This window comes from Quercus suber, unplaced genomic scaffold, assembly GCF_002906115.3.
Source record: "Quercus suber isolate HL8 unplaced genomic scaffold, Cork oak 2.0 scaffold_37, whole genome shotgun sequence".
NCBI lineage: Eukaryota > Viridiplantae > Streptophyta > Magnoliopsida > Fagales > Fagaceae > Quercus > Quercus suber.
Genome location: NW_027069502.1, coordinates 502,751 through 517,515, shown reverse-complemented (window position 1 = coordinate 517,515; position 14,765 = coordinate 502,751). Strand labels below are relative to the sequence as shown.

The window sequence follows — 14,765 nt, the reverse complement described above, 5'->3', positions numbered from 1 at the left end:
CGCGCTTTGCGAGTGCAATGGGGCTTTCTTTTTTTCTAATTTTTCTTTGTAATTTTCCTTTTTTTAATAAATTTTTGAATAAGTCTGTTTTGAAAACATGAATTAATCTGAGAATATCCTATTTTGTATCCATTTTAAGAAGATTTGGAGATTTATGTTCCCAAATTGTCCTCAAGTTTTCTCCATGTTAAGCATAAATTTTTGGGGTATTTCTAAACCAGATAAAAGTCCATTCCAAAGAGAGGAGTCCTTTTATAAATAGTATAGAATAGATATTGACACCAGACAAACTCAAGTGTAGAGTATCCATGGCATTCAAAGAGTTTGTTGTCTTTTTTGTCTTAATATGTATTGCATCCTCCCTTGATGGAGGCATGGTAAAAGAGAATGATCTCAATGATTTTATTTCAAAAAAACAGATTGAACCACACATCAAAAGTATTAAGGTAACTTCGGTTGTATGCTTGTTAAAGTAATTTTTCATTATTCCATGTCAACTTAGTGCAAAAGCAATTGCAATTTTCATTTCAAACAAAGTCCTAGCATTTATAATAGCTTGAGATTTAATCTAACAATTACAATATTTTTGAAGACTAAAAATGGAGAAATCTATGATTGCGTGAATTTTTATGAGCAACCAAGCTTAAAGCACCCTTCACTCAAGAATCATAAATCTGAGGTTCATATATATATATATATATATATTTTAACGTATTTTGTAATTAATTTCTCATTAAAATTTAAATTTTATTATGGTGTTTGGCATGAGAGGTTGTTTTTCATGCTAGTCGAACTAGTGACCTGGTGACCCTGCGCATCAATCGGGTCGGGTGATCAATTGGATCAGAAAAGTATATGACCCAGCCAAAACCAATGCAACCCGGTGGGTTTTAAGCAACTCATGTGACTCAGTTGGGTTTTATTAACCCAACGGGGTTTGTTAATTGTATAAAATTACATTAATAGATCAACTTTATTGATCCTTTTATTATTTAAATGTGTGATAATATGGTAATTTAAACAAGAGAAATCCAAAAAAAAAAATCCAAAAAAATCATTTTTTTCACTTTTCAATTTTCACAATTCTTAAAACCTACTACTACAGGCTACTATGCATAAATTTTTTTATGCTTTGAAGTCTGAATAGATGTACTTGGCCAACAATTAGCATGTAAGTATGACCATATAACTCTATGCCACCAACTATATTCTTTTGTTTAGGTTTTTTTTTATACTTTATTTCTTGATTGTTTTTTAGTTTAAGCATCTTTATTTTGGTCATGTACAGTGTGAGTGTGTGAGAGACTAAGAGAAATACACATTAGAGTTTAAGATTTTCCTTTTTATTTCTTTAATATACATAATTTTTAGACATGTAACAAGATTTTCTTTAGCAAAGACTTTGTTGCAATTTTATGACATTTGTTTATTTTCCTTGTGAATTTTATAGAATTTCTAATGTTATTGCTTATGAAACATTGATTTTGAATTATAATGGCAAGTTTAATTTGGGCATATGCCTATTTTTTTCTTTTTTCTTTTTTAATTTACATATTTAGGTTATGATTTCTCAAACTTAATTTTATATATATATTTAATTTTTAAATTCTTGTTATTTGACCTTGTGGTTTGACTGATGACTCACTAATTGAACCAGTGATCAGGTAACCCAGCTCATAGATTGAGTCAACATCTAGTTCGGGTTTAATAACTATGCTCCTAATATTACTTTATATTCTGAATGGGGATAGTGAATTATGGGTATGTTTGGTATGCTAAAGCATGTAATAATTCTAGTAAGCTTTTGAAAATCATCTCTCCCTAGTTATCAAAAAAAAAATCATCTCTCTCAGTATACTTTGTCCTCCTATTATTACTTTACTTTATAGATTTTGTCCTCCTAATGTTACTTTATATTCTTGGAGCATTCACAGTAAGAAAGCTAAAAAATATAACTTTTAGCAACTCAAAATCCTACTTTATCTATTTTAATAACTCATTTTATGATACACTCAACATCAAAGCTTCTACTTTAACATTCAATACATTAAAATAATATATGAAAAATACAATAAAATAATATATCCCATAAACAACCATTACCCACATCATGCAAATCAGAACCCCAAAAAACTACCATCATCAACCCACCATCACTGACCCATGATCTACCATCACCGACCCATGAACCCCATGCACCCTCCTACTCCTCCTAGACTTTGATTCTAGATTAGCACCACCACCACCACCACCACCATGCCTTCATCACCCAAGTTGGTCCACACCCAGAATCGCCCTTTGCTAGCCTCCCCATGCAAATCAACAGTACTTATCCTGGCCAACTACCTTCTTACTGGCTTCATCTTTAAACTTGATGTGCTTCTCAGCATGCCACAATATTGCGTGAACACTAGGCCAAGATTGATTCAAGTCATCTGGGAATGTATTTGAGACGAAGTCGTTAGCAATGGCAATGGAATTGGCGTAGATCCAAATATGAAGATGAGGAGGCAGAAAGTGATGGGTTTTGTGGGCATTTAGACCAGGTTCAAGTTCGTGGGATGTCATCATCTATGAAATTAACCCAAACCCACGAGAGTAAAAAGGGGGGACGGAGAGGTAGAGAGAACGATAAAGAGAGAGTGAGACAATTGGAGGAAGAGAGGGCAGGAGCTATGGTGGCTTGTCTACATGTGAGAGTGAGATATAGTGATTTAAGGAAGATGAGGTTTACATATGTGTGGAGGGAATAAAAATTATTTTTTCTTTTAACATCCAACTATAGTGAACTACTATCTCTAGCAGCTCACTTTAGCAGACACTCAATATTTTTTAAACTTTACCTTCTTAGTTGTTAGACCTAGGATCCCAAGTCTAATGACAACATACTGGCACACCAACAGGCTAATCTCTTTTGATGTAACATTTTTAGATTCAATATTTTATTTATTTTGAGTTTAGATTATAGTTTTTCAATTTATCATATTAGCATCTAATCTATTTATTATTTTATATTCTTATTAGTGTTCAAGTAATTATGCTTTTTGCACGTGAATATAAAATTTATTAATTTATGCTGAAAATGATTTTATTTTAAACTATTTTTTTTATTTGAAAGAATACTAAACACACATTTTTTTACACTTTTTTATACTTTATTATTTTCTATTAAACTTATAAAATGGTAAAATTCATTTGAAAGTTGTTTAATATTTTTCAAACATAATTTTAGTAAACTTTTGTTAATATTTGTCCATTTTGATACCTTTATTTGTATTATTATTATTAAATTAATTATGACATTATCACGGTTCAATTTTAGTTGAACCTTGGTCTGACCTTAAAAATCTTAACTTCTTCCTTTTTCGATTCGTTGAACAGTTCCGGTCTAAAAACCATGATATTTACACAAGATTTTTAACATTGAGCCCCAAAATATATACTTGCTCCCCTCCCCAAAAATTTACAAACAACCCAAGAACTACAAGTTATGGATTGAACTGGGTTGCTAAGATCTCTTGTAAATGATTTAATCTAGCAATTTGAAAAAAAGAAAATGATAGATCTGAATAGACTTGTTGTGAAAAGTAAATGTCAATAAAAAATAGAGATAAAAAATAGGGCGGCGGTTTTGGGGCTTCAGCGGCGCTTTTGGCCCACCACAATAAGTTTTTTTGTGTGTGTGTGTGTGTGTGTGTGTGTTAATGGGAGAAGATTATGTTATTAAGAAAAAAAATATTTAAATACTGTGTTGTTTTGGTTTTTGGTTTTCATGATTAATATTCCTAATTTAATTTTTGATTCTTTATTTTTGGGAATAGAAAATATTGTAAGATTTTAATGTTGACACTTTCTTCTCAAAAAATAAATTGTAATTGAATGGTGTTCTTTGGTTGTAGAAAATATTTCCATATTGACAATAATTTAATGTTGACACTTTATTCTAAAAATAAATAAATTAATATTCCTAATTTAATCTTCATTTAGTTTACTAAACTTTCCCTAAGATTGTTTCTCAAAAAAAAAAAAAAAAAAAAAAAAAAAACAACTTGCCCTAAGATTTCATTTCAGTGATGCCTCAGTGATGCACCTTGTTTCTAACAAGCAAGCATTGTGGGACTTCTGTTGATTTCTCTCTGTAAGTTGGTATAATTTCTTCTATGATTCAATTACAAATCTAAGTTGAATTTAGTGCCATATCATTTAGAATTGTAAACGATCTGGCACTTTGCACATTATTAGATCTGGGAAATCACATCTTGACTGTCAAATGAACCCTCTCTAATTTAAGTAGAATTAAGAGGATCTTGCTTTATGTAGTTTGTCTCTGAACTTGCGGAAATTCAATATCTAATTCTCTTTTTCTCTTGTTGGAAAACATTGCTCCATAACATATGTGCCATAAAGGAACATACAGACAAAAAATTTAATAAAAAAAAAAAGTCAAGCCTGATAGAAGTGTCAACATTAAAAAAAAAATGGTGTTCGTTGGTTGCATCTATGCTAGATAATGGAAGAGAGTGTAATTGAGAAGAAAGAGCACAAATTGATTTGAATAAAAAAAAAATTGATGCTACTCTAACAGCTCGGATGCTTCTTTTATAATATTTCTTATGTCATGATATTTTTATTTGCTGAAGTATAGAAAATATTGAACAGATGAGACCTAGCAATAAAGTAAGAGAAATATTAGCCCAAATACATTCCAAGAAGCTGCCGCCTAGTTTTCGTTATGCAAAGATTGAGTTAGATGAGGAGTGTCCACAAGGGACTATCCCGATTGTGAGGGTCATATACAATGAAATACCTGAGAATGTATCAAATTTAAATAAGCCTCAATTTTCTCCGCATCGACCGAATGATGGTTTGGGAGTAAGTGATTTATAGCTTTCTTTGTTTAATATTAGTAGTGCATTTTTATTTCCCTACTCATTTTTGTTTTGGTAATACAATTTGAGTCCTTTAACCTTGGATGGAATTTATCCTCATAGTCTGCAGGGCTGCTTACAAAAACAACCCCGGACAAAATGTATCATTCAAATATTGCAAGTATTAGTGTATATAATCCTCAAGTTGGACCTCACCAATATAGTTCGGCTTCAGTAGCAGTTGAAGCAGGAGATGGACCGAACTTCAATCAAATACAAGTGGGGTGGATTGTAAGTCTTAGGAAAGAGAAAAAGTATTTAAACTTTATTCAGCTAGCTTTACTTTTTATTTGAAGATATCTAATATCTTAACTTCTTGTATGGTTTAATTTCAACATATGCTTTCACCTTATCATTGTGAATGCTGTGATTTGGAGCTAGTGAAAGCAAATTCACACAAACAAACAAACAAACAAACACATATAGGACAACAATATTTAAGGTGGTTTGACCAACTTGAAACCTACTTTCATAGGCAACGCCAACCAAAGTCCACTATTAATGATATTGATTAAGTACACTCAAAACTTCACGAGTTTAGCTTACTTCTAGTACTTTTTTAATTGGAATCTCTTTTATTTTAATGAGAAACTCACATCACCCACTAACTAAATAAAATGTAGAGATTAAAACTCATTGCTTCTTGTCATTGTATATATAAAATAAATAGAGACTTCCAGTTAAAAAAGTACTGCAGGTAAGCCAAGCCCAAACTTCACAAGCCAAACTCACATACTCACATTCACAACACTCATGAACCTCAAAAATATAAACAAAACCTCTCAAGAATATCACACACAAGCTCATAATACGAAAGCCTCAATGCACCAAATAAGTCTCTCACACAAACAAACTCTGAACACACATACTTAAGTATCTTTCAACCCCAAAAAACTGCTAAACTACTTTTGAATAAACTCACTTATGTTTCTTGAGCAAAAGCTACCAAACACTTTACACAATGCTTATTTATAGGGCTCAAATTCTATTCCTAATGAACAAGGAATACCTAATTAGTTCTTCAATAAGGAACTTTCCTCCATAACAAGGAGTATCTTTTTCCTCCAATCCACACCAAGGAAAATCCTTTCCTTACACTCCAAGAGAGACGAAATCATAATTCAAATTAGGAATTCAAGGTAACTATTAATAGTGAAAAACTTGTTTAGAATCCTTAGCTTGGTTAATTTAGCAATGGATTAATCGACTAATTTCCGAATAGGATGATTTAGTGAACCACCCTTATGACAATTTAAGCACAAAAACATCAAGTACCAAATCTGTAAAATGAAGAAAGAAAGAAAAAGTAGATACACACAAATTTTGTGACAAAGTGAAAAAACAAAGGAGAACTACTTCAAAGGAAAAAAACACTCAAAGGGCAACACACTCCAAATAAGGCAATCCACTACTCAAATGACATTCTGAAACTGGTCATGAACTCGGACCAACTCCAATAACCCTCATTAAAGGTTTGATTACCACAGCTTGGTATGCACGTTAAACCTCCAACATCCTTGAATAGTTGAGTTCTAACTTGCCTTATATAAATGACGTGGGTAGGGTATGAATTCCATTGCAGCCAACATTAAATAAAACATGTCATTTAATTTTGCAATTTTCAGTTGATTGAGATGCGATTGAATGGCTGTCAAAATCAGAATTTTGATCAATCGATCATCAATTGAAATTTTGTCGAATCCATGAATGTCAATCTATCAACCCTCAATCAAGTGGCAGTCAAGTCCTTCATAGAAAGACTTCTTTGAACTAGTTCTTGACAAATTGTTCTTGAATACCACAATAACAATTACCAACTAAATAGTTATAAGGTTATTACATTTTCTTGGAATTTAGCCAATTTAAAACCAAACACAATTTTTACATGCATGACAGAATAAATTCCTGCTACCTTATTATTTCTTTCAATTTTAGGAAAGACTTTATATATATAGAAATTTCCCAAGAAAGCTAAATTGAAAATGTTAATTTATACTGTGAGGGTAGTGGCATCTGAATTTAAAAGTAATAACATACAGTCGGATTTGGATAATTGCAGTTAACCCACCTATGTTTGGCTGATTTTAACTAAGCCTACCCGTGGTTTAAAAAGTATCACTTGACTCACTGAGGTGCCCTCCGTTAGATATCTATAACCCACCTCATTAGTTTCAACGTTAAAAATAGAGGGAAAAAAACATAACAAAAACAAACAAATTAAGATCTAAAATTAGGTTTTGAGGCAAGGAAGGAGAGGGAGAAGAGTTTAGAGATCTAGAACTCACACTCGATCTGAGAGACTTGGAAATTCCTCTTCACAAATCCAACCTTCATGCCCCATCATTCTTAACATCATTGATCTTGATTATTAAAAAAAAAAAAAATCACTGATATGAAAGGTCAAAGAGAGGAGGTTTTGGAATTTGGGTTTTCGACAAGGAAGGAGAGGACAAAGGGGATGGAGGCTTTGACAAATCAGTGCCATAGTAGTAGTAGGATCAATTGTTTTGGTTTCAGCTATTCTATGTAGATAGATTTCTGAACAAAATCTATGATTTCAAATAGAGTGAGTAGAGTGGTATTGATAAATCATATGTATATGGATGAGATGTTTGTAGAAAATTTTGATCTTGAGAATGTTAGTGTTAATGGCTTTTTTTGTTTTTCGTTTTGTTTTGTTTTGAAGTTATGGATTCAAAGGAGGAGATGGAGGAGAGAGATATAAAATATTATTGAAAATATATTTTTACTCTTATTTTTCTAACGAAAAATGGTGAGGTAGATTATGGATGTCTAATGGGGGTACCTCAAGTGAATTAAGTGACACTTTTTAAACCACGAGTAGGCTTAGTTAAAACTGGTCAAACTGCAGGTGGGTCAATTGTAATTTCCCTTGGGATTTTATATCCTCACTTAAATGAAATTTGTTTTTTTAATTATTGAAATTTTGGAATTGATAAATTATTCATGATATTCTTCAGGTGAACCCAGACTTATATGGTGATACACGCACCCATTGGTTTATACAATGGACCGTAAGTACTTTCAGCTTCAAACAAATTTAAGGTCTTGAGAGGATTTTATATATGGACAAAACTTATGTACAGTACCTTAGGTGTCGTTCTTTAGGCTCCCTCTTAAGATTCTACCATGGCTACTTAACTTAAAAAATACACTTCCATCTATGAAAAAAAAGTCACATGGCAGAATCTTAAGACATGAATTTAAGAAACAGCACCTAAGTATTGTACCTAAGTCTTGCTCTATATATATATATATATATATATTTTTTTTTTTACCAATGTATAGAGTACTAACTTAATTTGAATTTCATGTCATGCATGGAAAAGAGCGACGTTCGCAATATTACAGGATGTTTTAATCTTAATTGTGGGGTTTCTACAAACTAATACCCAAGTTCCTGTTGGTGGTGCTATCGATAAGGTCTCTGTTTACAGTACTGAAGACCAAGTGATTCTAATATTCGGCCTTATTCAAGTAATAATTTCCCCTTTTGTTTTTGTTTTTGTTTTTAACATGATATTTTGAATGTTGGATCAAAATGTTAGATATATAAACTGGCGGCGACTCGAAAAAACACTTGACCACTCTAGAAAAAAGAACTTGACCACCCTAAAAAAACACTTGAACACCCTTAATAACAATTGAGCCCATTAAAAATAAATTCAACCTCTCCAAAAAAATTTCCATTGAATGTTGAAAAAAAATTGCAAGAAATGCTATGTTCACAACATTTTTGCAATATTTTCGTAACAAATCCTAAATAACAAGTTGTTATTGATGAATAGAAAATAATTTCAATGATTTCAAATTAGAACAGTAAAAACTTAACTTAGGTTTTGTTGAGAAATTGTTACAAAAATGTTGTGAACATAACATTTCTCAAAAATTGCTCAAACAAAATATTAGCCTAAAATCTCAAATCAAATGTTTAATTGTGATTTTTAAATTGTGTTTCAATTGGCAAATTTTAAAGTGGCTATTTTTATATATATATAAAATGCATACTTTCAAATATGCTAGTCTGTTAGTATTTGCTTTATCTTTAGCCGAATTTGTTGGATTTATGTGATATATTTTTTCAAAAAGATAATGTATTTTGTTTATATTAGTACTTAATTACTTGGTTGTGTATATTGAAAAAGATGTAGCTGATAATATTAATAGTAAAACTACCATATCAACAACAATTTTAAAATATGAAAACTTGTGAAAGAAAATTTTAAAACTTTATGTATTTGAATATGTTTTTAATTTTGTGATGTTAATATATTCAAGTTTTATTATTAATAAAAAATTTAAATTAAATGTTTTTAATAACCACCCTAAAAAAACTTTTGGAGCTGCACTGGAAATATGTAGTTAAATAATTAAATTTACCATATTCCAATATCATAAGTTTTTAGAGAATCGTAATTTAATATATATATAGTATCAAAGCAGAATATCCTAAGTTCGATTTTTGTCTTCTCCACTCTACCTCTATTTAAAATCTCACATGTTGGACATCACTTATTAAAAGGGAGTTTGAGCCCGCACATGATAGTGAGTGTTAGAAGTATATAGTTATATAATTAAATTTACCATATCCCAATAATTAAGTATTTAGGAGAATCAGTAATTTAACAAACAATTAAAAATTATCAAAAAATATTTTGCAGAATGTCTGATCCTTCATTTAATTTGTTTTTCCTTTTTAACAATAGGATCCAGTCGAGAAGGTGGAAAATGGTGGGTGTTTTAAATGATAATATTGATCCAATTGGGTATTGGCCACCACAGAATTTAAAGAGTTAGTGAAGGAGCAGACACATTGAAATGGGGAGGCTATGTTTTCACTCCGCCAGGATGATAATACTTGCCCTCCTATGGGCAGTGGACATTTTGATAATGGTATATATAACGGACTTGTTTTATGAACCAACTTCAATATACGGATTCCAACTATGATTTGCAGTCTCCAACTGATGTTCAAACCTATATGTCTACTTGCTACTTTGAAGGAGATAATTCATACAAAGACGACTCACAGGGTTATAGCTTTTGTTTTGGCGGACCACGGGCACCGAGATGATTGTAACTACTTTTTTTTAAAAAGAAGTTAGAAATACAAGGGTGGCGTTATGATCAAGCTAGGGGGTTAGAAATTTTTCAATAATGCTCCTTTTTTTTTTTCTTTTTTTTTTTTCCCTGCTTTAGTGTTATAATGCTTAAAAGTGATATATAAATAACTGTGTTTTTTTTTTTTTTTTAAAGAGATAAAGTAATGTGGAATAATGTTTAAAAATGAGATGAGAACCGTAAGAAGTTGAAACCCAATAGGACATTTGAATTTATTGATTGAGTAAGAATTGTAATAGGTAAAAAAAATTGAAATTTGAACAAAAGAAAGATGATATAAGTCAATGTGGATGGATGGGAATTTATGATAACTGTATAGAATTTGGATAATAAAAATTTTGGAATGTTTTAAAGAATTTAAAAAAAAAAATATATATATATATAGAAATTTTGGGATAAAAATGAGCAGTTTTTAAGTGAGGTAATGAGTTTTTTTTTTTTTTTTGAGGAAATAACTTTGTATTTTTTTTATAGAAATAATTGAAGTTTGAATACAAATAGATAAAAAATACAGATAGGAATTAAACATTTGAATACAAATGAGTGGTGAGATTAACGGGTTTTTTTTTTTCTTTTTGTACATGAGATAGTATAATTGTATTTAACTTTTTTTTCTTTTTTGTGGGAAAAGAATTAAACTAAAGGGTATTTTATTTCAGAATTTGTATGAGCATATTTTGGCATGCAAAAAGTTGAAGATGAATCAAGGAAGTCCTCTTATTAATAGTATAGATAATTTAAAATAAAAATAAAAATTGTTTTGACCCCCTAAAATAAAAATTTAAACACTCTGACCCTAAATTTTACTTAAACCCAACTAAAATAAATTTGAATATAATCATCTTAATTCTATTTTCACAATAAATGTTATATGGCAAATTGTAACTAATTTTTATTTAGACCCACAATTGACATCACTTTTTACCTACCTTTAAGAACTTGCCACCTAGATTTTGTTATAACTTTTTTGTGAAAGTATTGTGTATTGAATTTATAAAAAATTAAAAATTAAAAAAGTTTCAAAATTTTGCTCCTTCATTAAAAAAAATAAATAAATAAATCTTCTCTTCGAGACTTTGGCTTACTTTATAGTTGACAGCGAAATGAAGCTGTTTTTCCCCGCATTTTTCTTCTCCATAAGCAAAAAATTACACAACTGTTACAACCAACAGATCTCTATCTACATATGTGATTCTTTCCTCATTCTCCTTATTTCTCTTTTTCTCTTCTATATTTTCTTAGTTTTTCTCTTTATTTGATCAAATAGTTTGATAAATGTTTTATATATTTCCAAGTCCAAGAAGTCTTTTAATGTTTAATTTGCTCAAATTCCAAGAGAAAGATCACGAGTATGATTAAAAAGTCATACACTTTAAAAGCAAAAACTTATATTAATTACTACTTTCTTAGTTCCACATTTACTCCTAGTCCTACTCCTAGGTGTGTCACAATTTTTCTTTATCATATATTTTTATTTAATTAATATTACATATAAATATAATAAGTTATTATTAATTTAACAAAAATATATGATTAATTATTTAATTATATTTGTTTATGCATTCAATGGTTGTTGTATTACAGATCTTTAAACAATTAATAACTTTTTTAGACTATTATACAATGTAGTTGTATTTTATACTAAATTGTATTTAGAGTACTATTTAAGATTATTGTATATAATATGGAAGTTGTATCTACAGCATGGAACCACTTCTAACCGATTACAGGAATCTTTTGAAAGAGTTTCCTTGCAAGTGCGTGATCCATGCTTTTCGGGAAGCAAACCAATGCCCTGATGCATTGGCTAAAATGGGAGTGCAATCATTGTATAATTTTGATGTTTTTTGTAACCCACCGTCTGTGGTGGAGGTTATTTTGGCTGCTGATAAAGCTAAAATGTATTGTAATAGACTTGTAAATCCTTAGTTTTAATTTTAAATCATGGTTTACCCACAAAAAAAAAAAAAANTCGTTGGCTGCATTAACAATACAACTCTTGCAATCTTTCTCTAAGATATCACCACAACAAATGGTAAGCCCATAAACTATGTCTGCGCCTTGACCCTTTGTGCCTATTACAAAACCAGTGGAAGGGATTTCGTAGAGAAGATAAGGAAAAAGCTCATTCAAATTTGTATCATAATGGTCAATGATTGTGGAATTTACCTAAACCAAGTATTAACTCAAACCAAAATTCAACCAAAGCTACAAAAGAGAGAGAGAGAGAAGATTTTGTGACGTAAAATTTAAAAAATACAATACCAAAACATATATTAAAAAAAAAAAACCATCAACCTTAATCAGAGTTGTAAGAAAGAAAAAAATCCAGAGAGAGAGAGAGAGAGAGAGAGAGAGAGAGAGAGCACTCAGTTTTTTGTAGGAAAAATTTGGATTGAATGAGAGAAATGATATCGAATTTATACAAAAATAAAATGGGGGAGAAGAAGAGTCAAAATATAAGAAAAAAATTGATTAAGTGTAATGGTAAAGAAGAGGGTAGTGGGGAGATGAAGCGGAAAAAAGGGAGGGGAAAGGTTGGTGGAAGTGGAAAGGTTGGAAAAAATGTAATGGTAAATGTGAACTCATAGGGAGAAGAAGAGTGTTTTTTAATTTTTTATTTATTTATTTTTAAGAATAGGGAGAATAAAAGTTTTAAAAGAGAGAAAAAAAATTAGAAAATAAGTGGATGATGTGGCCGCTGATGTGGCTTAACGGGAGCGTAGCAACAATAATTGCTACGCTTTAGCTTTTAGTAATATATAGATATAGATGTATAAGAAAACTAGCCATAAAAGTAAGAAATGGATCCAATTCATGGTTTCAATTATAATTTCCTTTTAACCCATTCTTTTATACAACCAAATATAATGAAATGTAAAAAATTGTACTCATATAAGGTTTTCCATTGAAACAAACAGAGTTATTACATTTAGCTTTTGTTTGAATCCGTAGGCATCAATGCAATGCCAAGCATATGAAAGCAAGCCTCAAGTAGATTGGTATTTCGTAAAGTTTTTTACTATTTTTTTATTAACTTATTTTTTTATATTCAGCTTTTTAAACTATTATTTTTAAACTGAATCAAATATTTGTCAACTTTCAGAAAACAAATCAATAATCTTTTCAATAAACCCTAATTCAAATGCAAATTAATTAAGCATGATATTTTGTTGTAAAACGGTTTGTACCTCCAGCATTTGTGATTCTAGAATAGTTATCAAACCCAAACCAACTTGGTTAGTTGGATCAATGAATTAGTGAAAAATAAAGCATAAGACTTGGTCAAATCCAGTAAATTCCGGTAAAAATCTTTGTAATCCTTATCGACCCTAATGAACTCTTAAAAGCGTGTGGGTTTTTTTCTTTATGTACCCCACATAATTTTTTAAATGATTTTAAATTTTTGTTTTTCTGAAAAGAGAATAGCTTGTATTAAGGAACAAAATCAATGAAGACATTATCTCCCATGGTTTATTTTGATTATTTACAGACACAAAAAGTGTCTCTTAATTTATATATGCTGAAATGGTTTGAATTATTTTCATTTCAAATTTTTTTTTTATCTTTTTTATTTTATTTTAAATTTCTTAAGTGAATTGTTTCTACTTATATTTGTGTCAACATTCTTATTATATTCCTTAATAAGTTAAACTTGAATTACGTACTAGTCTTTCATGAATTTTTCTTTTATGACTTACCATTTTGGTATTCATTAAAACATTATTAATAATGTTAATGAAAAAACATAGTGGAGATCTTTATGTTTATATTTTGAGAGTGTCCAATAATTAATATTGCATTAAGTATGTCCCCATATGTTTACATATATATATATATATATATATATATTTTATCATGAATATGTATTTTTTGTTATTGTAAAAGATAACATGCATTAAATTTGTTTCGAAATATTGGAAACAATTGTGAAGGAACAGCTTATTTCACAACTGGACATGTCCAAAATTTTGAAAAAATATATCGTGTTTTTAAATTTAATGTTTTCTTTGTTATTTCCTATCCCTTAAAGAATATTTTTTGAAAATTTTTTTATCTATTTATTAATTTATTCCGGATAAGTAAATGAGGGAGGCTGAGAGGGGGTGAGGTTCAAACCATAAGATGAGCACCACAAAAATGTCATCACCAGTGGGAAATCATTTGAACCCCTTTTTGAAATTTGCTTAAATTGGAAGAAATGCACAAATATGAATTCACGAAGAACAGAAGAATCATTGAATTGAAAAAGGTAAGTGAAGTTTGCCTTTTAGGACTGATAATTCTGGAAGATCAGTGGGTTGGAAATTTTCAGACTTCGTCAATTTTGGGAACTGGATCCTGTATAACCAAAACCAATCAGAGTGAAGACCGGTGGAGGCCGGCCTATAACCCTCCGATGATGAAGTTAGAAGGCTGGAATGGAGAGGAAAGATATCTAAGTGTTTTCTTCCTTCTCTAGGTCAAAAGTAAAAAATGTCCGAATCCCCTTACCTTTACGCAGGATCACGTTTATATAGTGCATGGAATGGTTATTGGCTTTGATAACCGTTCCTATTGTTAAGGAGTTCACCAAAATCGGAGGTAACTTCCATAACTTCCTTAGACGTCGTTTCATCTGAACCGATGCCCCTTTACGAGTAATGGAGGTTTCGATCCTTTTTGGTTAAGGATGCTTGGCTCGTCTATCACTAA

General features: G+C 30.3%; 2 long non-coding RNA genes across 2 annotated transcripts; both read left to right on the top strand.

Moving 5' to 3' along the window:
* Window positions 1–300: 300 nt before the first annotated feature.
* LOC136066522 (uncharacterized) lies at window positions 301–4,775 on the top strand. Its single transcript, XR_010628014.1, has 3 exons — window positions 301–446; window positions 593–679; window positions 4,660–4,775. It is a non-coding gene; the product is annotated as an uncharacterized LOC136066522 (long non-coding RNA).
* Window positions 4,776–4,821: 46 nt separating this feature from the next.
* LOC136066521 (uncharacterized) lies at window positions 4,822–8,419 on the top strand. The gene is made up of 4 exons (XR_010628013.1): window positions 4,822–4,872; window positions 4,992–5,159; window positions 7,910–7,963; window positions 8,279–8,419. It is a non-coding gene; the product is annotated as an uncharacterized LOC136066521 (long non-coding RNA).
* Window positions 8,420–14,765: the final 6,346 nt, after the last annotated feature.